At 36.9% G+C, this 25,741-nt stretch overlaps 2 long non-coding RNA genes across 2 annotated transcripts in view; both read left to right on the top strand.

Moving 5' to 3' along the window:
• The window catches only part of LOC311093372, a 71,847-nt gene extending 71,312 nt beyond the window's left edge, over nucleotides 1-535 (top strand). Inside the window, exon 3 of the long non-coding RNA XR_014608406.1 lies at nucleotides 417-535. This is a non-coding gene — a long non-coding RNA (uncharacterized lncRNA). The remainder of the gene's footprint in view (nucleotides 1-416) is intronic.
• Nucleotides 536-23,642: 23,107 nt separating this feature from the next.
• Nucleotides 23,643-24,306, top strand: LOC311093373. The gene is made up of 3 exons (XR_014608407.1): nucleotides 23,643-23,745; nucleotides 23,969-24,046; nucleotides 24,204-24,306. It is a non-coding gene; the product is annotated as an uncharacterized lncRNA (long non-coding RNA).
• The last annotated feature ends 1,435 nt before the right edge of the window (nucleotides 24,307-25,741 follow it).

Below are 25,741 nucleotides of genomic sequence, written 5' to 3'. Positions count from 1 at the left end.
AGCGTACGAACGTTTCGGGAACCGTCCCATAAGGTTAAGAGAGAGGTTAAGGAATAGGTTGAGAACTACTTAGAGATAAGAACTCTTTGGGAAACCGGGCCCTGGGCATTATTAGTGGGGTAATTTATGAGATACATCATAGGATCCATTAGCGCCTGCACTAAGCCATCCGGCTGATATCTCTAAATAAGCTCTAACATTAATAATGTTCGACCAAGGGACAAAAGGCTTTATATTATTGCAAATATATCCACATTGCTATAATCAGATGCTTTCTCAACTGCTGCTTCTCACCACTGATTATTGAGAGAAAATCGTGCAGTTGCTGGCTGCAGTTCACTTAACAGCCTACAGTTTTGCTAAAAACAGGGGTTTCTGAAATCTAAATACATCTGCAATTGTTTTTCTCTAATCAGATGTCAATGTTTTAATGCAACTGTCTGCCCAGGAAACCAACAGCACAAGTGAGTAAAATATATTAGTAGTATACCCAGTAGGCCTACAACATTTCATTAACAGTTTGTAAAGAGAAATTACTAAATGATTTTATATATATATATATATATATATATATATATATATATATATATATATATATATATATATATATATATATTAGTTGATATTAGGCTACTCTTGCCAAGCTCGGATTTCTGAAAGATGCACGCATAGATGGATTTGCGATCGTTTAATTTTTACTCTCACTCATTATTGCATAGAGATTTTAGATATGGTAATTGGCTTCAGGAACACCCCTAATCTACTCCAATAAAAAAAAAATCTGGAGGATGACCCACCCACATTTTTTGCTTCCAACGCCCATGCTGATACATCATTAGAGGCTTGTTCGACTTGAACCGGCTCTGCACAGGCCCGGTTTTAGCATCAGAGTACGCGAGAGCAATTAGGCTCCTTATGCTATTGAATCGCTCTCGCGGTACTTCGATGTCATTAACCGATCGGTCTGTGCAGCGCCGGTTTAAGTCGAACAAGCCTTAAATCTCTGATGCCTAGAGTTAAGGAAAAGAAACCCCAAGTGAAAGACAATAAGCCTAGAGTTGCTTAGAAATGTTAAGAGATAGGAATGTTTCTGATCCAAGCTACCGGGTGATGGCAGTAATGCACTGTTAAGTGCGGTTGCCAATAAAACGAAAGAAGAAGAAGAAGAAGAATAAACTTGATGATGTGATGGTATTATCTCTGCTTTGTCATTCTCTGCAGATTTTCTATCTAAAATTTATCTAACTATCAGTATTCAGGCCAGTGCTGTAGCAATGCATCACTTCTTTTCCATGATGTTTTCCCTGCTAGTCATTATTGGGCATGTGATGTGAGCGTTATGTCTGCAGAAAATCCTGAATGCAGCAAAAGCCAAGCTTACGCATGTCAGCTGACGGTGTCAAATGGAGGGACGTGGGGAATTTGGGGGTTTAAGGACATGTGTCCAAGTGGAATGTTAGCTTCAGGGTTTAGTCTGAAGGTAAGTTGGACATTGACTCTATTTTGCTCAGCTGAGCTTTGTTGCGGCGAGCAGCGCGAGCATCACTGAAGTGACGACAGCAGAGGAATAGCAGCAGTTTCGTGACATAATAAAACCTTTTTCCTCCTGGTTTTTCTTCTTCATATTATTATTATTATTTAGTGTTGTTGTTTAAGGTTTAAATTAATCAATAAAATAGGCCTATACTAAATAAATGTAAGCTACCCAGGTGAAAAGGACGTACACTGATAAAAATTATTTTGTGGTAAAGTAAATACTACAGAAAAAAACAATGTAATTTACATGAAAAAGTTAGTTCAGGCAAGAGTTAAAAAAAATTAAGTAAATTCTATATTAGTACTCAATTCAAGCGTGTAGAAATGAAAGCGTAAATATCAACGTTATAAAATTAAGTAAAATTACTCAACTTTTCTGATACTGGTGTTCCCATCATGCACTGGGCCTTGAATAATTAATGAGGTTGATTTTTCACTGTTTTCCAGCTGTATTTACACTGTTTCATCATTGCTTTTGTTGTTAGGATTAGTAACGTGCCATTTTGTGACATTTGGAGTACATTTTCTACTCAAAATGACACATTCAAACACAAAAACGATCCATCAAATGTTACCGTCATTGTGTATTGTCTACCAAGTATTGAGGTCTCTGCGTTCACATGTCACTTAACATCTGATATGTAGATATGCTGTCTTACACAATATCAATTGTATTATTTACTTAGGTAGTTTTAAGTAAAGCATATACTTTAAAAGTGTGGCTTAATTCAATATTATATTGTTTGAGTGAAATGTATTGCAAAGGAAACTACAACTAAATAAATATTACTCAACCTTTTACTAGCCAAGTTAAAATTACTTATTTTCTTTGTTACTTTCACTTAACTTAGTTAAGTAGAGTTTACTTAATTCCACATGTGAAATTTACTTAAAAAATATTCGTGCAAAAACTTGCCAAAGAAAAATTAAGTAAATTTTACTTATTGTTTTTTTCAGTGTATAGCCTAATACTGTTAAATGTATTAAAAATGCATTAAAGTATATTTGTATTGTAGGCCTACTAAAAACACACTCAAGTACATTTTTAATACATTTAAACACTTTTCACCTGGGTATGACACTGAATCAAACTTAAGTAGCCTATAATAATAATAATAGGATAATAATAATCTTATTCTGGCCTCACTGAACCATTGGGTTCCTGAAGATGCTGGTTTTAACATAAGAAATCTTCCAGGAACCACTTAAATGTTAAAAGATCTTCCAATAACCCTTTTATCGCATTCAAGTTCCTCTATTTTCCCCCAAAGCACTTCGAGGTCTCGTGGTAATGAAAAGGTGACTCCAGAACCTCTGAATACAAAGTGCTTAAAGGATCCCATAAGTTCCAGCAAGAACCTCAAAGATTATCAATGCTCCTCCAGTAACCCTAGAAAGATCTTTGAGGCACCTAAATTACATTTTGAAGTTCCTTGAGTATCTGACAGGATATTTGAGGCTCCTTTAGTTTTTACAGTGTATACTTTCAATGCATTGTTACAATAATCATTTTCAGCACATAGTTAAAAAATATTCATAAAATATATTTAAGAAAAGTGCAAATAAATATACTTATAAAAAATAAACAGAACTTTCACTTCAAGTATATTTTTGTAAAATATATTTTTTAGAAAATATACTAAATAACAATTATTTTAAAGTGTGTTAAAAATTGTATTGTGATAATAGTCAAAAGTATGCTGCTAATATACTTTTTGTATATTTAAAAATAGTAATTTTTTTATTAGTATATCTGCAATGTACTATTAAAACAGGGAATATATTACAAATACAATAAAGTATACTTTTTTCACTAGGGTTCATTAAATTAAAATTTTATTTGTACACTGTAAAAAGTTTAACTATTATTTACTCAATTTTATTGGTGAAACATTTTTACACTCAAAAAAATTGAGTAAATTTTAAAGCTGTGAAATCAATGAAATATACTGTATGAATTCAGTAAATGCAAGTAAAAAAAATAAGTAAATCTGAGTAACTGCATCTGGTACATTAACAAATAAAATTGAGTAGAAATAATTTAACATTTAAACATTTAAAAAACAATATTTATGAGTAATATTAACTGTTTTTATTAATGAGTAATATTAACTTTTTTATTTTCTCTAAACCTTTGTAAAATAGTACTCCAGACAACCACCAGTATACATGACATTGGCCTTTATTTTCAATGAGTACAGCAATACAGCACATTTTAGACTGTTTTTAACATGTATACAATATTGCCTGCATTTAAACTTATTTAACAAGTAAAAATGAAATATTTAAACATTCAGGTAGCCTAATTCAAGTGTAATCAACCAGTCTGTTAGCCAATATCCACCGAATCTGCGCTGGTCCTCGTGCCGGAGACGGACTCGCCTCTGCGGGTGAACTTCGAACTTCATACCGCCGTCCTGCTTTTCACTCACAGCCGAAAGATACTGCGAGCGACTGACATAACCTGCCAATAAACAAAAAGTGACAGTTCTGAGGACATTTTATCATCCAAATGATAATAATAATATTCATCATCATTAGGAATGAAGTCGTGTGTTTATGCAAAGCGTTTCAATCACGCAAAAAGACAGGCGCGACTCTCGTTTAGGTGTCGAATTACGCCTCTGTATGTTGTTTTGCATTAAATATGATTTAAAGCACAGTAATGATTTTATAGATAAAATAAAACATACACCAACCTGAATTTCACAGAGAAAATGCAACAAATCTGCGACGCTGAGAAGAGAGCTGTTGTCTGGAGACTGGAGAGTTCAAACAGCCCCCGCTCACTCAACCAACCGTCGAGTTGTCCTCACGTCAGAGGGTGGGGGAGGGGTGCATTGTTTTAATTGAGTAAACTTACTCAATTTTAAGAGTGTGTTAAATATATTAATAATATTGATTTGAATTAAGTATTTTTTTTGTTTCTTGAAACAGATCAGTTTAATTCAACATTCTCAAATATTTTGATAGAAATTTCACAAATATATTAAGTATATTACAAAGAAATAATTGGGTAGTCAAATACTAAATCATTTTATTGAAAAAAACTTAAATATATCTGTAAATTTTAGATAAAATTAACTGTTGGATTTTTACTTAATTATTTTGGTATGTTTAACTCAAACAATCAAGTAAAGGATATGCAGAGATTTTATTAAGTTAATAAAGTTAAAAAATTCTGTAATATTTACTAAGCCACAGAATTATTTTTTACAGTGTACACTGTAAAAAGTTTAACTATTATTTACTCAATTTTATTGGTGAAACATTTTTACACTCAAAAAAATTGAGTAAATTTTAAAGCTGTGAAATCAATGAAATATACTGTATGAATTGAGTAAATGCAAGTAAAAAAATTAAGTAAATCTGAGTAACGGCGCTGATCCACTTGTCCGTGCGACACTTCTGTCGCGCCGCGCTCCACTATATTCCTATGGGTGACGTCAAGCGACTTTGTCGCACCCGCAAAGCATTCCGGGAAGGCGGCGCTTCATTTGAAAAAATGCTGCGCGTCAAAAAGCTGGCCGATGCCCATCTTTATGCAAATGAAGTCCGTTAAACGCGACGCGTCTATCCAATAGAAGTAGAGCATATGGAGACGGAGGGAAGTCTCTCGCAGGTCCTCTGTTCTAATACGCTACATTTCCCGCTCGGTCAAAACCACGCCCATAGCGGTTAACGCCCATCAACGTACCAATGTGGGGAGGCGTCGCGACACCACGCGACAGTCGTGTCGGACAAGTGGATCAGCGCCGTAACTGCATCTGGTACATTAAAAAATAAAATTGAGTAGAAACAATTTAACATTTAAACATTTAAAAAACAATATTTATGAGTAATATTAACTGTTTTTATTAATGAGTAATATTAACTTTTTATTTTCTCTAAACCTTTGTAAAATAGTACTCCACACAACCACCAGTATACATGACCTTTATTGTCAATGAGTACAGCAATACAGCACATTTTACACTGTATACAATATTGCCTACATTTAAACTCATTTAACAAACATTTTATAAGTAAAAATTAAATATTTAAAAATTCAGGTAGCCTAATTCAAGTGTAATCAACCAGTCTGTTATCCAATATCCACCGGATCAGCACTGGTCCTCGTGCCGGAGACAGACTCGCCTCTGCGGGTGAACTTCGAACTTCATACCGCTGTCCTGCGTTTCACTCACAGCTGATAGTGATAGATACTGCGAGCGACTGACATAACCTGCCAATAAACAAACAGTGACAGTTCTGAGGACATTTTATCATCCAAATGATAATAATTATATTCATTATCATTAGGAATGAAGTCATGTGTTTATGCAAAGCGTTTCAATCACGCAAAAAGACAGGCACGAGTCTCGTTTAGGTGTCGAATTACGCCTCTGTATGTTGTTTTACATTAAATATGATTTAAAGCACAGTAAAGATTTTATAGATAAAATAAAACATACAAACCTGAATTTCACAGTGGAAATGCACCAACTCTGCGACGCTGAGAAGATAACTGTTGTTCTGGAGACTGGAGAGTTCAAACAGCCCGCGCTCACACCAACGTCGAGTTGTCGTCACGTCAGAGGGTGGGGGAGGGGTGCATTGTTTTAATTGAGTAAACTTACTCAATTTTAAGAGTGTGTTAAATATATTAATAATATTGATTTGAATTAAGTAATATTTTTGTTTCTTGAAACAGATCAGTTTAATTCAACATTCTCAAATATTTTGATAGAAATTTCACAAATATATTAAGTATATTATACATAAATAATTGGTTAGTCAAATAGCCTACTAAATAATTTTATTTAAAAAAACTTAAATATATCTGTAAATTTTAGATAAAATGAACTGTTGGATTTTTACTCAATTATTTTGGTATGTTTAACTCAAACAATCAAGTAAACGATATTCAGAGATTTTATTAAGTTAATAAAGTTAAAAATTTCTGTAATATTTACTAAGCCACAGAATTATTTTTTACAGTGTATTAAATAAAGTGAAATCCATGCGCATATCCTGAATAAGGTGACAAAAATCATGGCAGTCTTTAATTAAATTGTTTCCAGCCTTAGTTTGAACCTGCTTTTATGGAGTAAATGCTTATGTCTACAAATTTATGTTATAAACTTTGTCTGTGTTATTTCTTTGACTGCTATGTAGAGTAAAACCAAACAAATAAATGTTTCATGCAAAGTGATACTTGTCTTTACAGCTTTTTTTGTTTGTTTGTTTGTGTGTGTGTGTGTGTGTGTGTGTGTGTGTGTGTGTGTGCGTGTGTGCGTGTGTGTGTTATGGTCTTCACTCATAACTCCTTAGCTGTCGTAATATTTCACCATAAGTGAGGACTTGTGGCCCTCACAAGTGTACCTGTGTGTGTGTGTGTGTTTGTGACACACAATCCTGCCAAATACAATAAACATGATCAATGTACATGATACCAGTCAATAAGCTGTTGACGATGGCAAGGGACCAAAATAATGAGTGACATCAGAAATAATAGGATCTAATGTCTAAAGGATCTAAATAATGAGATTATTTTTGAAATATCAAAAGATAAAATGTAATATTTATATATGAATAATTTTTGATTATTTTAATTGAATAATTAAACAATCCTTAATCAATTATTCAATTAAAATACATAAGGATTATTTTATTCAATTTGATGTAATTTTACTATTAATTAAATTGTATTAATTTTCAATTATTAATTGCACTTAGGACAGTGTATGCGCATTAGATATGGTAGATATGGACAAGATCTCTAAAATAAAATAAAAAAAGAACAAAAAACACTTGTAGCGAATTGTTCATTTTGCAGCACGTTTGAGCTTCAGCAAGAACCAATGAGGTTCATTCTTGTGTGTTAACCCAGGGAACAAGACTAAATAACCTTTTGTCATTTTTCATATGTAGATAAATGCATCTTGATTTAAGAATATATTTAAAATAATTTGACTGGAAACAAGAAGACAAAAATGCTAAGTAAGCAAGGCATTTTTTTTGCAGTGCAGGTTCATTCATTCATTGTGCATAGCCTATTTTCTATATAACATCAGGGATGCAGAGCACATTAGTAGGCCGCTGTATGCAGAGAGGCAAGTAAAGTGTGCCTCGCTCTCTCGCTCTTTCTGATAAGTTTTGTGTTGTTTCCTGGGTACAAACCCGTGAGAGTCATCAAAGAGGAGTTTCACACGATTGCAGGTCAGTGGTTAGAAATCAGTTTAAATGAAGCTAATCTGATAAGGTTAATAACATCTTGCTGTGAACTCTTTATAACCTAATATTTAGAATTTCCTTTAGAATTTCCAATTTGGTGGATGCATTGATGACATGTACATTCCATCATCACTATTGTCATCAATGCATCCACCAAATTGGAAATTGCGTGAAACTCCTCTTTGATGACTTATACACAATTTATTTGGTCATCTTTATTTCCTACAGATACAAAACCAACAGTTAATATTTGTCCTGTTAGATTTCAATATTCTTCCAATACTTGGTATTGTGGAGTTCCCTATCATTCGGTCATGGAGGTGTTTGGTCGCTTCTAACTTCTGTTTGGATCCTAATGAATGAACTGGGCTAAGCTAAGTGCTATCAAAGTGTCGCCGCGCGCCAGAGCGATTGAGTGCACGCACTGAGACGAGAGAGGTATGTTTCAACTCATCTTAGTTAAGGGAATAACATAGTTTAATATGAAAAAACGGTGCAGTGTTCCTTTAAAATAGCATAATAGGGGCAACTCACGCACGAGCAGATCCGTTTCCTCTCTGGAGAAGCGTTCTCCCAGCAAACACAGAACGTTTGCACAACGTACCCAACCTTCCAACAACGTTTTGACAACATGACCAAAAGGTTGCTATAAACGGTTCAGGGCCATTGCTTAAGTTTGTGCTTAGGGTGCCTGACAACCTTTGGACGACATATGTACACATCACTACCTGCGTGAAGTTGGCCCCCCACCCAACGCAAAAGGTCGTCAAACTATGTTCAATCGTTTGTGCTCCGTTTGTGCTGGTTTGTGCTGTAAAAATTTTCGTTTGTGCTGTTTCGGTTTTTCAGATATTAAAATAATATTTTTAGGTCATTCTGAGGTCACTCAGCCCCCCCACATGCTCCAAATTCACCCAAAATAGTCTTGTTCGTTTGTGCTTCGTTTGTGCTGGTTTGTGCCGGTAAAATTTTCGTTTGTGCAGCGTCGGGTTTTAAAATATTAGAAATTGAATTATAGACGATGACGTCACCAGCCCCCCCAATGCTCCAAATTCACCCAAAATAGACGCAATCGTTTGTGCTCCGTTTGTGCTGGTTTGTGCTGTAAAAAATTTCGTTTGTGCCGTTTCGGTTTTTCAGATATTAAAATAATATTTTTAGGTCATTCTGAGGTCACTCAGCCCCCCCACATGCTCCAAATTCACCCAAAATAGTCTTGTTCGTTTGTGCTTCGTTTGTGCTGGTTTGTGCCGGTAAGATTTTCGTTTGTGCAGCGTCGGGTTTTAAAATATTAGAAATTTAATTATAGACGATGACGTCACCAGCCCCCCCAATGCTCCAAATTCACCCAAAATAGACGCAATCGTTTGTGCTCCGTTTGTGCTGTAAAAATTTTCGTTTGTGCTGCTTCGGTTTTTTAGATATTAAAAGAATATTATTAGGTCATTCTGAGGTCACTCAGCCCCCCACATGCTCCAAATTCACCCAAAATGGTCTTGTTCGTTTGTGCTGGTTTGTGCCGGTAAAATTTTCGTTTGTGCAGCGTTGGGTTTTAAAATATTAGACATTAAATTATTGTTGATGACATCACCAGCTCCCCCACATGCTTCAAATTCACCCAAACTATGCTCAATCGTTTGTGCTCCGTTTGTGCTGTAAAAAGTTTCGTTTGTGCTGCTTCGGTTTTTTAGATATTAAAATAATATAATGCGGTCATTCTACCTGCCCCGAAGCGTGAAAATCAGCCTTTTAAAAGAAACCCTTTCATTTTTAATTTGCATGCATCAAGTTTAAAGGGTACATAACATGCACAGTTTCACCTAATCTCATGTTAATCTTGAGTACCTATAGAGTAGTAGTCTACTACTCCCCAGCTAACAAAAAGACGTCCCTAGAACGTCCCTGAACGTTCTCTGCGAACGTCCTCTGGACGTCTTCGTGTAGGGTTCTTTAAACGTTAGCAGGACGTCGCGGGGGACGTTCGCAGGACGTTTGCAGGACCGTCGTGCGACGTCCCGAGGGACCTTCGTGGGACGTATGGAAAACATTCGGGGACCTTTACAGAACGTTCATTAGAACTCCTTTTAACATCCTTTTATCATTTTATTTTATTTTACTTCTGGCTAACCAAAGAAAACAGACACGTTGTAAGGAACAAAGTATTTATTTGAACAATTGTAAAGGTGTTGTGCTCTTTCCATGTGTGTGTGTGTGTGTGTGTGTCTTCAAACGCGCTGGCAGCTGTGTGTGTGTCTCGGTCGGTCAGCTGTGGTTAGTCCGTTGGCAATTCTTCCCCCTGGCATCTAAAACAACAAAATTAACACATTCAGTAGTGTTATGATTTTATATGTCTATATATGAATATGTGAAATATAACGTCGTCTCATTTCAGCTACATTTAACGTTAGTTTCGTAGTGTTAGCATAACGGTTAGCAGTGGTACACGGGGGACAACTTCAGCAAACGTTTTAAAAGGTCAAATTTTCATAATATGTAATGATGTATAGAGGTTACGATAACTAATTTATACTAATATAAAAATTAAAAATACCTTTTAGACAGAAGAAAGGGAAAACACAAGGCCGCGTCTGAAGAGGACCATTAACTGTCACTACGCAGCTGAGCGTTGCCATGGATACATGGATACATGCTGCGTGCCATAATGAATGACGTCACTCGCTTAGGCGCATTTGATCATAACTTGCTAGTGTGTTATGGAAGGCATTCTGCCAAAATTATAGTGTGTAGCTATATGACACTTTTTTTGTTATTTGAAATGTAATGTGCTATCAGTCTTAAGTGCAATAATTAGAATAATATTTTTCCTAAAATAACTTATTTTGAATAAAACCAGTCCTTCGATCTCCTGACCAACATTTTCACAGGTAGCCTAAATTAGGATACATTTGTCTTACCTGTGTTATTTTCCACTTTCTTTCCAGCATGTGCTATTCCATTCTTCACATTTTCCTTGGCTGCATTCATCATGTGAAGTCGATGCATTATTTTAGAGCTCCTGAGATTCAACCTCTCATGTTTTTGATGTTTAAATTATATTGGCTGAAAACAGACTTGTGATTTGATTACATCTTTAATAAGTGATAGAAGTTATAAGTAACATGAAAGTTATTATCTTAACATTACATTTAAAACACTAACATTTTTTATAGGGCTGTCAAAAGATTAATTGTGATTAATCACATCCAAAATAAAAGTTTGTGTTTACATAATATATGTGTGTACTGTGTATAATTAAATTTGTATATATAAATACACACACATGCTTGTATATATTTAAGAAAAATGTGTAATTTATATATAAAAAAAATATATTTATATATAATATAAATTATATATAAATATATACAGTATATGTATGCAAATATTTCTTAAATATATACATGCATGTGTGTGTATTTATATATACAAAATAATTATACACAGTACACACACATATATTATGCAAACACAAACTTTTATTTTGGATGCGATTAATCGTGATTAATCTTTTGACAGCCCTAATTTTTTTTTTAAATTAACTTAATTTCAGAATTAATTTAAATAATATTTTTACTATAGTTTATTTGCAGTTATAAAACTACACAACGTCAATCTGCAAAACAAAAAAAAAAACATGTTTTTTAGATAAAATCCATTATCACAGTTAATTTAATGGATAAAGAAATCCCTTTTTAAATCCAATATGGGTTTATATTTTAGTTTAATCATTCGTTTGTCTGAGTTGCAAGATGTCCGGTCTAATGATAAATCAAAGGTATGGGCGACTGGATTGTGTTGTCATGGAAATGGCAGGTGAGGGAGATGTTCACAAACTGGCCCGGACAAATGTCCTCAGAACGTCCATCAGCGAACGTTACAAAGCGGACCAGATGCGGACGTCCTCCGAAGGTCCGCTCGGGAACGTTACAAAGCGGACCAGATGCGGACGTCCTCCGAAGGTCCGCTCGGGAACGTTACAAAGCGGTCCAGATGCGGACGTCCTCCGAAGGTCTTCTCGGGAACGTTATAAAGCGGACCAAATGCGGACGTCCCCCGAAGGTCCGCTTGGGAACGTTACAAAGCTGACCAAATGCGGACGTCCCCCGAAGGTCCGCTTGGGAACGTTACAAAGCTGACCAAATGCGGACGTCCCCCGAAGGTCCGCTCGGGAACGTTATAAAGCGGACCAATTGCGGACGTCCCCCGAAGGTCCGCACGGGAACGTTACAAAGCGGACCAAATGCGGACGTCCTCCGAACGTCCGCTCGGGAACGTTACAAAGCGGACCTAATGCGGACCTAAGGGGACGTTCGAAACGTCCGGGGGACGTCCCCTGTTTGCTGGTACTCAAGATTAACATGAGATTAGGTGAAACTTTACTAGTAGTGCATCTTTAATATCTCCAAAAAATGTTTAGTTTTATTATATTTATAAAAGAAAAATACAGCTTTCCGATTCTCTCCGGAAAAAGCCGAGGTCCTGGAGGCGGAGCTATAGAGTCAAGCGGTAGTGCTTGATTTCCAGCAAAAGACAGAAATCTGATCCAGTTGTACTTACATGAATGGGGTCTTTTATCACTGGGACCGCTCCACGTTTTAATAGCAAACGATTTGCAAATCCAGCGTCGACCTGGGCCTTGTTAATAAAACATTCGTCACTGAAATGACCAGAACACACAACCGCACTTGGTACACTCCGTTGCTGCCCCGGAAAAACAAACTGCATCCACTGTTCCTGTAACACTGGGTTCTTTGGAAAGCTGAACACGGTAAGCTTTCCCTCACATCCAAAAACACACTTTTTTGGAGACATTCTTGAACAAATCTTATGCAGCGCTGCCGATGATTTCCTGTTGAAGCGCGTTGATGTGTGCGGTCTCTCTCCTCTGGTCGACGTGTGCGCGGGCGAGCTTTTCCGGGAGAAATGCTCATATAAGGAGTTCCACTCTCATCTACGTCATTAGATCCACGATCGAAAAAAAACAGCCGAAACTTGTACCAACCCGGAAGTAAGATTTTCGGCACAGAAATTCTCCGTTATTCGTCCAAAATATTTTTTTTAAACTTTGCCCATGTTTAGCATGAGAATCCATCTCTTTAACACTGTAAACAACTCTGAATACATGAAACACCATTGTACCCCCCCCTTTAAAATGTAGTGCTTCTCCATTGGAATGCACTGAAAGAGAGCTCTAATGCTGCACATTTAGAGGCACTAGACAGGTGTCTCTTTCTATTCGTTTTCCTCACTTCTCAGCTTTTCAACTGTTTTAATAAAACTGTGTTTTGCACATCCATACTTGCGTTTATTCTGTTTTAATGCCCTGGATTTTATAAATTGTTTTACAATGGTGATATGACAAAATAAGTAAGGAATAATTGACGACAGGCCGTTGAATTATTAGAAAAATAATGCACACCCGAGGTGGTAATGCGGTCACGACGCGAAGCGGAGTGGCCGTTCACCTCGGGTGTGCATTATTTTTCTAATAATTCAACGGCCTGAAGTCAATTATTCCGCTTATACTACAGTTACCACACCTCGAAACATTGTTCAGATTATGTATTTCAAGACGTTTGTAAAGTTTTTTGTCATTAAAACGCTCTTGTATGTAGGACTAATTTCTTACGCATCTAATCCCCTGCCTCCGTTGCTAATTCCAAAACGTCATTTTAGAGTTAGTAACGGAGGTTTGAGCCACTGATAGCAGACTAATGCTGGGGACACACGACTAGCTGACACATTCTCTGACTGTTTTCATCGCAGCATATTTTAAAAACCGACTTTAAACACAGACTGAATGCGCTGAACACGCGTTTGGACATGATAAGTCATAAGAAACAAATAACATTCATAACCGGCCTTAAAGTGTGTCCCCGGCTTTATGCAGTTATTAATGCAGTTATTAGAGAGAGATGTTGCAATAATGAGACAGAAAAGCATGTGCGTCAATATTATTATTTATTTATTAATTCAATTCGTTTTAATTAATTCGTTTATTTATTCTTTTGTTTCTATTATTGACAGATGACAGTAGCCTAGACTAGCCAAATAAATGAAACACAAAGCCCTTTTAACAAGTAGGCCAATCAATAATTATTTATTTGTTAAATTATCTGCAATAAAAATCCGTGCTGCAGGACTATCCATTTATTTAGCCTATATTCAGTTTAATTTTCTATTGATTATATAGGACTATATACTTAATTTATTAAAATTAAACTGCATGTTTCCATTGATTGTGAAGCTAGACATTGAAAATTGCAGATCAAGCGCATGGGGCTAAATGTTTTTTCTTGTTATGAATTGTATCCTATCTTCCGTTATTACAGTTGACTACGCGAAGTGATATGGAACTGTAATGCGGTCAAGACCTGCCTGGAACTACTTTAGCTGTGCGTTTCCCTGAAAATAATGCACACCTTAGAACGTTCGTCAACCAATCAGATTCAAGCATTCAACGGCCCTGTAGTATAATAATAAAATAAACATGGTCTTAGTGCATCCGGAAAGTATTCACAGCACTTCACTTTTTCCAATTTTGTTATGTTACAGCCTTATACAAAAATTTATTAAATTCATTATTTTCCTTAAAAATCTACAAACCATACCCCATAATGACAATGTGAAAGAAGTTTGTTTAAAATCTTTGAAAAAAAAAAACAAAAAAACATCCCCACAGCATGATCCTGCCGCCACCATGCTTCACTGTAGAGATGGTATTGGCCAGGTGGTGAGCGGTGCCTTGTTTCCTCCAGACATGACGCATGATGAATGGCAAATTCAGGCCAAAGAGTTCAATCTTTGTTTCATCAGACCAGAGAGACTTTGTTACTTATGGACTGAGAGTCCTTCAGGTGCCTTTTGGCAAACTCCAGGCGGGCTGTCATGTGCCTTTTACTGAGGAGTGGCTTCCGTCTGGCCACTCTACCACACAGGCCTGATTGGTGGAGTGCTGCAGAGATGGTTGTTCTTCAGGAAGGTTCTCCTCTCTCCACAGAGAAACACTGGAGCTTTGTCAGAGTGACCATCGGGTTCTTGGCCTCCTTCCTGACTAAGGCCCTTCTCCCCCCCTCGCTCAGCTCTAGGAAGAGTCCTGGTGGTTCCAAACTTCTTCCATTTACGGATAATGGAGGCCACTGTGCTCATTGGGACCTTCAATGCTGCAGACATTTTTTACAATCCTGTCTCGAAGGTCTACAGAAAATTTCTTGGTCTTCATGGCTTGCCCTGCGTCTCAATGTCCATTATCCATCAAATAAGTGTGTCCCAAAGCATAGTATGTTGAAAAGAGCATGCCAGAAGTCCTCAGATGGTCTACTATTTGCTGTCGATTTTCGAAGTGTGGATCCGTGCACACTCTAAAAGCTAATATTGCCCACAACCCATTGTGCTTTGGAGGAGGAACTACAAACACGAGTAAAAAGTGTTAACTACAAAACATGGCGGATATGCGCGACCGACTGTGAGAGGATTAGATAAAGGTTTGAGTGACTAATCAAAGTTTAACCTGATAAAAAAAATGTTGTTCATGTTATCCGTGTTATTTATATTTCATCTGCAATAACAATGTGGACTTTTTTATAAAGATCCATTTGGCCATTAACTTTTAAATGCATCATTATGCATTAATATGAGAGTTCTCTGCATGAAAGACCCACGACAGCAGATCAATGTGCTACTGCATCTCTCCGATATGGTAGGAAATGAAATTAAATGAAATGTGGAGGATTTTAACTGTGACAAGATGATTGACAGGTCAGTTTACTGTGACAGGATGCGACAGAGAGCAACAGTTAAAGACGCAATTGTATGACGTGAAAGTATGTCCCAAAGCTTGTGTACTCTTTTGCTACACACTCAAAAGTATCTACTTTTTCTTCACAAAAAGAGTACATACTTGTGAGGTGAATTGAGACACAGCAATGGGTGACATGCACTGTTAACTGTGGGACCTTATATAGACAGGTGTGTGACTTTCCAAATCATGTCCAATCAACTGAATTTACCATAGGTGGACTCCAATCAAGTTGTAGAAACATCTCAAGGATGATCAGTGAAACAGGATGCACCTGAGCTCAATTTTGAGTGTCATGGCAAAGGCTGTGAATATTTATGTACATTATTTTTTAATAAATTTGCAGAGATTTCAAACAAATTTCTTTCACATTGTCATTATGGGGTATTGTTTGTAGAATTTTGAGGAAAATAATGAATTTAATCCATTTTGGAATGAGGTTTTAAGCCACATCAGAAACACCATGTATTTGCATGATTCATGTCAAAGTAATTAATATCAAACAACACAATTAGCCTTTTGCAATGCCATATTTAGATGAATAACTTTTCACAGTCATTACTTCCTGTTTATTATAACTTAGGTTGATGCCAAATTGGTTCTTCCTTCCTGAATATAACACACAGGGCTCAGAGTTTGCTGTCGTGCCGGGTTAGTAAAATGGAAATGATTTATGTTAATTATCCAAACAACAAAAGTTCTCATTACATGGGTAAGAATGCATTTATGATTTTTCTGAACATCAGCTATTGTTTTCATTCTGTTCGTACCTAACTGGTGAATAATTAGAATAATATGATTCCTTCAAGCCTGTTAAATTTAAATAAAATATTTGAAATATATATATATATATATATATATATATATAATTTTAAAGTTTTCTCCACTATAATATACCAAAAGAGAACACATTAAAAGAGACATGAGATGGGTGTCTTTTTCTAAACGTTTGCATGTATAATTTTGAATAATCAACAGCTATTGTTTTCATTCAGTTCACTTTTAAATAATTTATAATTAGAATGATATAGTTCCTGAGTACGGGGTTGTTCAACGAATGCCACATTGTAAAATAATGTATTTTGATTTAATGTAACTAAATATAGATGTCACAGTTTTTTCTGATGGCTTAACCACATTTTTTTTGTAACTATTGGCTTTTTGCAAAAATCTCTACACACAAATAAGAAAACACAAGCCATCACATTAATAAGCACACAATGCGCCAACTACACACTGATGGTATGAATAAAAAACACATCTGGCTTTTGCTTTCTCTGTGCACAAGGTAGGCTATGTCAGTTTGAGGTCATACTTTTGTCATAGTTCTGTAAACGTACAGGGATCCATACTTCAAGTATTGGTGTTTATTTACACACATCAAAACAAACAAAAGTGTTTTTTTTTTCCAAGTCAAAACACAAAATAGTAATTTCACTGAAAAAAAAAAAAAAAAAAAATTCAGTCTACATCGTGTCGTCTCTCTGGGTCCGGCCACAAAATGTCCTCTACATCACATGCAATGTTCTCTAGTCCAAGGCACTGGGGAAAATATCTTCTGGAATGCCGTATCCAGGCCTGACATGATGCCTGGTCAATATCCCCACATACCTCCTCCATTGTCTGTAAAAGGGCTATGTGTTGATGGGGATGATGGTCATAGACCTTCCAGCGCCAGGCAGAGAAGAACTCTTCAATTGGATGCAAGAATGGAGAGTATGGGGGGAGGTTGAGTACAGTGAAGAGTGAGTGATCTGTAAGTTGCGCACCAAAGCAGCCCTATGGAAACTAACATTGTCCCATATGATGACGTTTCTGGTCTGCTCTGATCTCTGAACATTAGTGAGCATGTCATGTAAGGAATGTAATAATATGTGCAGTGTTATATGGGCCTAGGGTTGCATGATGGTGAACAACTCCATTTTGACTAAAAGCAGCACACATAGTTATGTTACCACCACGTTGTCCTGGGACATTGATTATGGCACGGTGTCCAATAATGTTCCTGCCACGTCTCCTTGTTTTAGTGAGGTTAAAACCTGCCTCATCCACAAAAAGCAGCTCATGACCCATGGCATCTGCCTCTAGCTCCATCACTCTCTGGACAAGACTAAACAAATGCAGCACAGCAGGCCCATGCACAGCACTACAGTATGCACTTCCAGATTCAGTACCAATGATACTACAGCTTACATGCACATAGTCATATCGCAGTTGTTTTACACGTTCACCGTTTCTTTCAAAAGGGACTCTGTAGATTTGTTTCATTTGGATTCTGTTGTGGGCAAGTACACGACATAATACAGAGATGCTTACAATGTTTTGGAAGGTGGTGTCATCCTTAATTATGCGCTGCTGTATTTCTCGTAGCCTTATGGAATTATTTGCAATAACCATATTGACTATATGGGTCTCTTGTTCTGCAGTGAACATTCTTCCTCTGCCCCCAGCATCTGGACGTCTAATTCTGTAAAGTAACAATTTTAGTATTTTTACATGTATGGTATTGTTGTGTTTCTCATTAGAGTATGGCAGTGCTACAAAACTTGCAACACTTGCAAAGTGACTGTACTAACGATTCTCATTTCGAAATTGTCCTTATGATGCTTGTTACAGTGTAGCGGCTCAAGCGCTGAACCCGTTGTCCAGCTTCCCTCAGGGTCATTGGTTGATTACATGGTCCACTATTGTAGCTCTGATGTCATCAGTAATTCTATTTCTTACTCTTCTTACCCTTCCTCTTCCCTCTCCTCGTCCTCCTCTTGCTCTTCCTTGTCCTCTTCCTCTAGCTTCACCTCCTTGTCCTTGTCCTTGTCCTTGTCCTTGTCGTCCTCTCCCTCTTGCTTCTTCACCTCCACGCCCTCTTCCTCGGCCTCCTCTAATTCTCACTTATCTTGCTTCCTCCATTGTACTCCACACGGACAGCTTACCTGTGGCTTATTTATAGTGCTTAGGCTGATTGCAAAGTGAACTAATTATCTAAAACAGTTTTCACCTGTGATAGTGTGCCAGACAGTTGGCAAAATAATAAATAATAGCCATACATGTGTATAGTTTTGCTAGGAATGTGTTGATCATTTGGAAATTGAGTGTAAAGCAGCGAGTTGTGTTTACAGTTCCGCAAAAGAAGTGCTGTGCAGTGGATTGTACCTACAGTTTTGCAAAGTGTGTGTTACAAAATTGCAAACTGAGTGCAAACTCAGTGAGTGGTTTTACTATAAGTATTAAAAGTTTTAGAAATTGTGTTATAAGAATCACGGTTAGGGTTTAAGCATTCAGCAAGTTGAATATTCAAAAAAGCATTGCAGTTTTTTTTTTGTTTGTTTTTTTCAGATTGCTTACACAGTTTCTGAAACTATGGCTCCATTTCTTGAAACTCTACACACAAAACCACAAAACATGCACACAACATGAAAAACATCAGACATCTCTTGCAAAAGCAAACAAATAATTCAAAACTATTTTAACTCTTTCAAAAATTGTGTTTTACAAATGATTAGCCACATACACACCAGACTACACACAGATGTGAAAACTGTAAAACTTTTGCTTGCTGCAACGTGATCTCATGAGAATACGTGTGTATTTTTACGTAAAGTGTAGTTCTATCACATGTACATTTACTTACGTTTTATACACACAGAAACGTATAATACTGACGTATTGACAGCACAAAAACGTAAATTATTTACGAATGACCAACTCTACCGACATACAAATTTGTATGTATTCCTATTTATGAATATTAAAATCGTGGCATTAATGTTTCGACTCTATTGCATTCAATTGTGTAGGCCTACGTTTTCAGTTGCATTTATTAAATGCAGTTTACTCATTTAAAGGGATAGTTCACTTTGAAATTAAATTTTGCTATGTTTTAGCTTACCTCAAGGGCATCCAAGATGTAGGTGTCTTTTTTTCCGCAGTAGTTTCAATTTTGATATTTTTAGGTCAAACCGTTCTTGTCTGTCAGTCATATAATGCAGGTCTATGGTCATTGTCTCAAAGAGCATGCACAAGTCCAAATTAAAACAATTCCCCACCATCCAAATTAAACAATTCCCCATCGTAAGTACACTTTGATGGCCTAAGACACGAAACGAGCGGTTTGTGTGAGAAAACGAACCGTATTTATATAGTTTTTGCCTCTTGAACAAAGCCGCGTCCAACTGATCTGACGGCGCGGGCGGGTATAGATATATACACTGATGTCGCCTTGGCTAATGAACTGCAATAGCGAAGGCGACATCTAGTGCTAGTGTTTCTATACCCGCACGCGGGCGGATATAGATATAGAAACACTAGATGTCGCCTTCGCTATTGCAGTTCATTAGCCAAGGCGACATCAGTGTATATATCTATACCCGCCCGCGCCGTCAGATCAGTTGGACGCGGCTTTGTTCAAGAGGCAAAAACTATATAAATACGGTTCGTTTTCTCAAACAAACCGCTCGTTTCGTGTCTTAGGCCATCAAAGTGTACTTACGATGGGGAATTGTTTAATTTGGATGGTGGGGAATTGTTTTAATTTGGACTTGTGCATGCTGTTTTGCGACAGTGACCGCAGACCTGCATTATATGACTGACAGACAAGAACGGTTTGACCTAAAATATCAAAATTGAAACTACTGAGGAAAAAAAGACACCTACATCTTGGATGCCCTTCAGGTAAGCTAAAACATACCAAAATTTAATTTCAAAGTGAACTATCCCTTTAAGAAATAATAACATTTCGCTCTGTTCCTGCTTTCTGCTGCAAACTCGTTTCGTCGGATTAGCCTACATGATGTTAAACAAGACTACACTATAAAACCTTAAAAATGCCATCTTTAATCGTTAAACCATTTTGTAATATTTAGTTTATTTACCATGAGACACAAAATGCGTTTTCTCCTAATAAACCATAATACACCGGTCCAAAACACAACATAAATTCACAAAAGACATCAATTTTATTAGCTTGATGTAATCCAAATCTTTATAATCCATAAGTTTGCAAGAAAGAGATCCAAATTCAGCCCTTTATCCAGCGATCTTCATCTCCATTCTCAGCAGCGACCGTAAACTCAAATCCCGCGCTCGTTTATAATATCGTTTATTATCTTTATGAGCGCTGTCTCTGTGCTGTGGTGCGGTCAGAAACCAGATTGAAAATTGTCAAAGTATCCATTCGAGCATAAGAATTTGTTCAGCTGATTGAAGACAACTTTTTCAATGATCTTGCCTATGAAAGGAAGATTTAAGAACGGTCTATAGTTGCTTATTATGGTCTTATCCAGACTGCTCTTTTTCAGGAGGGGCTTGACAACTGCAGTTTTCAGGGAGTTTGGAAAACTCCCAGAGAGAAGTGAGGCATTTACCACTTCTAGAAGATCTGCCTCTAAACTGTTTAACACACTTTTGAAAAAAGATGTGGGAAGTGTGTCAAGAGCGCAGGTTGATGTTTTAAGGTGCTGTACGGTTTCTTCCAAAATTTTGCCATCAATTTCTTTGAAATCAGACATAGTAACTACTTTCTCAGGTGGTCTGATCTGTCTGACCCCAGCGCAACTCAAGGATGTGCTGATCACCTTTCTGATATTATTCTGATATGATATTATTTCACTGGGAATCTGGCTTGGGGGGTTTGTCAGTCTCTCTACAGTAGCAAAAAGAGTGCGTGTGTTGTTTAAATGACTGTTTATAATATTTGAGAAGAAAGTCTGTCTAGCTTTGCCTAGTCCCATATTGAAAGCATGGATGCAGTCTTTGTAGATGTTATAATGGACTACAAGTTTTGTCTTCTGCCACATGCGCTCTGCTTTTCTGCATTGTCTTTTCATATTTGCACTGTTGTTGAGTTTCTCCAAGGTGCTTTTTGTCTGCCATTCTTCTTCCTGATTTTAACAGGAGCAATATCATCAATTACACTTTTAACTTTTGAGTTAAAAGAATCAAGGAGAAAATCAACAGAGTCTGCAGATATGCTTGGTGTTAAGGATATAGCCTTCATAAATAGTACACTAGTGTTCTCATTTAAGCATCTCTTCTTGACAGACACAGATCTAGCTTCAGTGGCAGGAGAGATCAATATATCAAAGAAAATACAGAAATGATCAGACAGTGCTACATCCTTAATAACAATCGATGAAATGTTTAGACCCTTACTGATTAGTAAATCTAGAGTGTCCACGATTGTGTGTGGGTCCATGTACTTGCTGAGTCAGATCAAAAGTTTTTAAAACAGTTTTGATTTCTTTTGCCATATTGTTTCCTGCACTATCTATGTGGATGTTAAAATCTCCAGCAATGACAAAACAGTCAAACTCTGAGGTAATTGTTGATAACAGTTCTGTAAATTCCTCAGCAAAGGATGGAGAGTATTTTGGAGGCCTGTAAATAATGAAAAGTAAAATGCGTGGAGCACCTTTTAACACAATACCCAGATATTCAAAAGACAAGTAATTCCCAAATGATATTTGCTTACATTGATAGATATCTTTAAAAAGATCAGCTAGACCCCCACCTCTCTTAACAGCTCTGCAGACACTCATACAAGTAAAGTTAGGAGGGGATGTTTCATTGAGGATTGTTGCACTGCAGCGGAAACCTTCTAGCTAGGTTTCATTTAAAAACATAAAATCCAAGTTCTTGTGGTTATTAAGTCGTTGACTAGAAGTGATTTATTTTTAAGTGAGCGAATGTTTAAAAGTGCTAACTTAACAGTCTTACTTTTTGTCCCCACATCAATCTTAGTTTGACGTGTAATAGGCACCAGATTAGTTGGGTTTGCTGTACGGCTATTGAAGGCCTTAGACTTTCTATCTTGTAATAGAACAGCAATAGAGGAAGATACAGGCACACTGGGTTCCCGTTTGTTCTGTAAACATTTGAGAAAGTTACTGTTATCAGAACGGGGACCCGACACATATCACTGAGAGCTGGTATCAGTTGTTTTTGGTTCACCTCAAGCAGATGGAGGAAGGTGTGGGCCCCGGCGTTGTGGCAGAGGCCGAAGAGCTCTCACAGGAGGAGGGGGAGGGCGAGCTGGGCTGTTTAGAGTTTTGCAAAAAGTTTGTTTTTCAATTGCAAACTGAGTTTAAAGCATATAATGTACTTGTAGTTTTGCAGACTTGAACTGAAGATTTGGTACATGAGTGAATGTTTTCACTGAGTGAGCCTCAAGTTTCACTTTTAGTGTCTAAGCAATTTGGGAAAAAAAACTGTGATTGAGATCACTGAGTCTGAGGTTTTTGTAACTTCCTGCAAATTTCTATTTGTGTTTGGTTCCTATCACACACTGCTTTCTCATTATCAGTATAAAACACCTGTGTTTTTAGTTGCAGATATTTGTTTTACTAGATATATTCATGCTCTATTGGCATAATGCAGTTCAACAAGGTTGTTTACACCGCGCTCTCTCATCTAGTATTATGTCGTTTTGGTGTTTAAATCTTTGTAATTACTTCAAAAATTCATATGGAGCTCCGCACATGATAGGAAAATAAATGATATAAAAAATGAAATAAATGTTTTTCTCCAAAACACATTGGGAACAATTATTTGCCCCCTTTTATTAAATACTTTTTGCAACCTCCTTTTTCCAAGATAACAGCTCTGAGTCTTCTCCTATAATGCCTGATGAGTTTGGAGAACACCTGACAAGAGATCAGAAACCATTCCTCCATACAGAATCTCTCCAGATCCTGCAGATTCCCATCTGACCATAGAACCCGTCCCGTTGGTTCATACAGGGATAAAAAAGTACCCATGTGTAAAATTAAAGACTCTGCTGTATCTTAAATGCTGTGGGCCTCATTTTCTGCCGAGGTCCTGGACATCTTGTTCAGATACATTGCATCATGGATTCGATCAAATCAATTGCAGACTGAGTTTAAAGCGTATAATGTGCTTGTAGTTTTGCAGACTTGGACTGAAGATTCAGTACACGAGTGAATGGTTTCACTGAGTGAGCCTCAAGTTTTCAAACTGTATATTAAAATGATCTGTGAATGTTTTCAAGCCAAACTATTCTGCCAATTAAATTAAATAATCAACGTTGAACAATTGAATCACGCTGGAATTCAGTCATCACATTTGATTTCTAATCACAGGGAATCAAGTTACTTCCTCAAAGCGGACTAAAGTTCTTCTGATCGTCCTCGGTGTCTCTCTTGTTTTGGCTCTTGGAGGTCTGAGTGTTCTGGGGATCATGTGTGAGTATAATTCTTGCTCTATTTGATCTTTGCTCTGATGAAAACAGACACATTTAAGGCAGTTATACACTTATACAAGAGTTATGGTACAGCTAAATGATTGATTTCCTGTGGGTTGCAATTGTTAACACGACAGATATAAAGCTGCTAAAAAAAAATAAAAAATACCCAGAGGCACCAGCGGGCTTTTATAGACTAAAACAACCTCTCATTTGTTTATTAGTGTCTTCTGCATCAGACTCTGAGAGAGAGCTCTTAGACAAGTACCAGAGAGTTAAAAACTGCCTCTCTTCTTGCACTGGTGAGTGGGTTAACCTACTTTCAAGCTGTTTCACTCTTTCTCTACATGGGGTTGCTGCTTTCTTTGGTCAGTGGTCTGTGTTCTGTATTTATTTCCTGTACTGTTAAAGGCAGAGATTGCTTCGTTTAAACATGATTTTCAGAATTCACTGCTTCAGAATTCCTAACTCCATCTTGTAAGCCCTGCGAGGAGGGTTGGACACCACGTCGTGGAAAGTGTTATTTCTTCTCCTCTGTAAAGCAGACGTGGTTTGAGAGTCGTGATTCATGTGTAGCATCAGAAGCTCATCTGGTCACCATAAACAACACAGAAGTTCAGGTGAGATAGAAATAATACATATAATAGAAGATTAAACAACCTTGATCCTGTTTGAACAACTGCAATAAGACAAAAGTAAATGTTCTCCACTAGGATTTTCTGGTGTCTAAAATTAACGAGACACACTGGATTGGTCTTAATGATCTGGAGGTTGAGGGACACTGGGTTTGGATGAACAACCAAACGCTCAGGGAAACACAGTTGAAGTAAGCACTTTCTTTGTCTTCAATCGACTGTTCAGTGATGTACAGTGAGATCCAGAAGTCTAGATAACACTGCAATTTTAGTTTTCATTTTCCAATTAATCCTCAAAATAAAATACAAAAATGACATAACTTATAACATAAAAATGAAGAAATATGTCAGATTTTTAGGTCACTATTCAACTCCTTTGTTCAGACAGTCAGATGAAGCTCTTTGGAACATCTGAAATCCTACTGGAGAACTTGATCATCTGGTTTAGTTCATGTACAGTAGCCACTGGTGTAGTGCAGGGTATACGCAGGTACACCCACTTCTAAATCCCCTCTGATGTGCGTGTGAAAACACCCACCCAGTAAAGACAGTGATGCAGTGATCCCTTAAATAGTTGTCCAATTTTCACATGTGGATGATGGACTAAGGAATAGTCACTCAAAATTCACAATTATTTAGTATTAATAAATAATTAAAAGCCAGTATTAATTTCAAAAACTACACCTTTTCCTTGGCTAATATTAATTTCATAATGATCCTTTCTCCGTGAAGTCAAGCAGCAAAAGTTAAGTGATAATGTGCAAATACTATTTGCCCATTTTGGGGTGAACTAATATGCAAGACTACTTTCAACTTCAACTTTTATTTATTTATATAGCACATTTACCCGCAACAATGTTGCCCAAAGTGCTTCACAGTTACAGTAAAAAGACATACATATATAAAAACAGAACATATCAAGCCTAGCGGATGAAGGCATATTTCACACTCTTAAACATCTCCCTCACCCACCAGCATAATAAGATCAGTGTGTAGGAAGAAATAAAACTAAGTAAAAGTGTATACCTACAGTGTACACCACCCTTAACTAAAGGCTAAATTAAAAAGGTAAGTTTTTAGCTGCGACTTAAACATTTCTATTGATTGAGCTAGCCGGATATGAAGGGGGAGGCTGTTCCACAACTTAGGAGCCACAACTGAAAAAGCTCGGTCACCCTTTGACTTCTATTTCGAATAGGGGACCGCCAGCAAAGATTGGTTCGTGGATCTTAATGTCCTGCCTGTTGTGTAAGAGTCTAAAAGATCCACAATGTATTTTGGGGACCTGTTGTGCAATGCTTTAAAAACCATTAATAAAATCTTATATTCAATCCTGTACTGAACCGGCAGCCAGTGAAGATA

Source organism: Abramis brama (assembly GCF_963993115.1).
Source record: "Abramis brama genome assembly, chromosome: 12".
In the NCBI taxonomy this organism is placed as follows: Eukaryota; Metazoa; Chordata; class Actinopteri; order Cypriniformes; family Leuciscidae; genus Abramis; species Abramis brama.
Note: the sequence above shows the minus strand (reverse complement) of the source record. Positions and strands in the feature narration are given on the sequence as shown.